This window comes from Erinaceus europaeus, chromosome 14 (assembly GCF_950295315.1).
Source record: "Erinaceus europaeus chromosome 14, mEriEur2.1, whole genome shotgun sequence".
Lineage (NCBI taxonomy): Eukaryota > Metazoa > Chordata > Mammalia > Eulipotyphla > Erinaceidae > Erinaceus > Erinaceus europaeus.
The window spans coordinates 93,215,544-93,218,598 of record NC_080175.1 but is presented as its reverse complement, the minus strand read 5'-3'; positions in this window follow the sequence as shown (position 1 = coordinate 93,218,598).

Sequence of the window (3,055 nt, the reverse complement as noted above, 5' to 3'; positions counted from 1 at the left end):
AAAATTTGTGCGGAAAAGAGTTCTGTCAATATTTTCCTCTAAGTATCTGATAGTTTCTGGTCTGACATCCAAGTCCTTGATCCACTTGGAATTTACTTTTATATTTGGTGAAATATAGTGGTTCAGTTTCATTATCCTGCATGTTTCAACCCATTTTTTCCAACTCCATTTGTTGAAGAGACTCCCCGCTCCCCATTTAATAGTCTGGGCACATTTGTCAAAGATTAGATGTCCATAGGTGTGGGTAGGGGGAATACAGGTCCAGGAAGGATGACAGAGGACCTATTGGGGGTTGTATTGTTATGTAGAAAACTGGGAAATGTTGCACATGTACAAACTATTGTATTTACTATGTAAAACATTAATCCCCCAATAAAGAAATTAAAAAAAAAAAAGCATAACCAAGGACCCAGGAGATGGCTTATGAGGCAGAGAAATCATCTTTCCTTAGGTAAAGCCCTACAGTCAAGTTTTGGCACCACCATTGGCAATGGGGGACACTGTGCATATGGGGGACTGTAGCATGATCACTCTCCTCCTCTACCTTTCACTCTCTAAAATAAAACAAAAAAATGAATCAAAATGAAAAAGGAGGTCAAGGACTGGTGACACTGCAAAAAATACACACACACAAGAAATCAAAGTTGTGTACACACATCAATTTGTTTATGCCTCAGTGCCCAGAACTTGCTTATATGACCACTGGAAGTAAATTTAAAGAAAGAAAGAGAAAGTAAGAAGAAAACAAAATGTGTCAGGCACCCACACACTTTTCTAAAATTTAAGAGATTCTATAATCAAAAATAAGAAAAGAATTGATCATGAAAACAAATTAGCAATTTCTATTCAAAAGGTGACTAACAGACATTCTAACAAGTAGTATCTGATTGCTTTTTTTTTTATTTTGAAAACAGCACAAGTTTGCATTTACTTAGATTTCATTTAATTTAGAAAATCAGATCAATGATCTTAGGCATCTCATCACAGCCATGACACAATTCAAAAACACCTCACATCACTGCAATACTATTTTAGTAGAGAATCTCAATATTTTTGCATGGAAAAAAGCCAGTTACTTCTATTGGTTACATATAATAAGAATTATGTGTAATAGATATGTATATAAATATAGGCTACTGGTGTTTCATTGGTTCCAGCTGCCTTTTTTTTTTTTCCCCCCCAGAGCACTGCTTCACTGTTTAGCCCTGGTTTGTGGTAGTATGGATGACTGAATCTAGGATTTTGGAATCTCAGGTATAAGAGTCTCTTTGTGTAACCATTATATTGTCTACCCTTTCTCCATAGAAAGAGGCAGAGATAGAGAAGGGGAATTACCATGGCACCATAGCTTCCTTAACTGAGATACAGACCATAGTTGAACCTGAATCTTAGGTCTTATAACCTAGTAAGAACACTATCCAGAAAACTTATGTTCCTGGCCTCCATATACTTTTATCAATATATAAAGTCCATCTATTTATATAGTGTAATCTGATGACAGAAAGAATGTGCTGGTCTTCCTCAGTGGCTCAACAAAGCTACCCAGAACGAACTCATCTCTAGATGTAGTCTGACAATAAGACAAAAAATAAAACAAAAGTGAAGATTAAATATAGTCCTTAAAACCCAGACATTATTTACAAGATACAAATGCTCTGGATTTATTTCTAACCTCCTTTTCTTATTTCTAATTAAATTACTGCTGTGTTTGACCTCTGATATTTGTTCACTCCAGGCTTATGGTCTCTCATTTTTACATCTGAAGCTGGAGAATGTATAAATCTAATAGAAGCAATACTAACCAAGGTATCCCTTCTTTGCTGTCAAATACAAAGTTTGGTTTTAGTCTTGACTATTTGATTGGCATTTCCATTGCTAGAGTCAACCCAAGTCATTTCAGGATGCAAATAAATTTCATTTTACTTTATCTGCAGGTTATCATTCTAGTAAGAGTCACCTCATCCTGGCAGGATCTTGATTTAAGGCTTTAAAACTCAGTGAGGCTCAAAGAGATTTTGCAAGGTCACAAGCACTGTAGGTGTGTTTGGTAATACAAAACCGGGACACAGAATGCTCGTCTGTGTAAGTCGTCAGCAGTGGCTAGGTAGATCACACGCTGCACCCTCATTCACAGTCAGGATGATTTTGACGCCTGTCTGGCTATTGTCACAATAATCTCAAAATTATGGCAAGAGTTCGGTATTTCTTCCAGGTATGTATGCCTGACAAAACTATGTTTCTCTCCAATTTCTTCACCTCAGGAAAGACTTGTCAGAAAACTCATTAATATCATTGAGCATTTTAAAGGTATATTTTCCCTCAGTCAGATAGATTTTTTTTTTCTCCCATAAAAATTGGGTTGGAAGGGGTTGAGCAGTAGTGCAGTGGGTTGAGCATACGTGGCGAAAAGCACAAGGACCAGCGGAAGGATGCTGGTTCTAGCCCCCGGCTCCCCGCTTGTAGGGGAGTTGCTTCACAGACAGTGAAGCAGGTCTGCAGGTGTCTGTCTTTCTCTCCCCCTCTCTGTCTTCCCCTCGTCTCTCCATTTCTCTCTGTCCTATCCAACGATGATGGCATCAATAACAATGATAATAAGATAATAATAACCACAACAACGATAAAACAACCAGGGCAACAAAAGGGGAAAAAATGGCCTCCAGGAGCAGTGGATTCGTGATGCAGGCACCCAGCTGGAGCAATAACCCTGGAGGCAAAAGAAAAAAAAAGTGGGTTGGAGTCTGATAAATGATATTTATTTAAGAATTTAAAGACATACAACTTGGCCATCACCTACTCAGAAAGTTTAGTGGACTATACAGTTGAAAAATGCATGTGGACGTTATCTGCGTGCAATTCATAGGCAACGTAACTTCTTGCCTGCGTAGAGCTGTATCGCTTAATTATTTGGTTATAATTTTGTATGACCTATCTGAGCACAGTTAATGTTTTCTTTTAATTTCAAGAGGGATGTTATTTTAATTTTAATTATTTGCATTTCACATTGAAGATTAAGAATGTATAAATAGGGAGTCGGGCGGTAGCGCAGTGGGTTAAG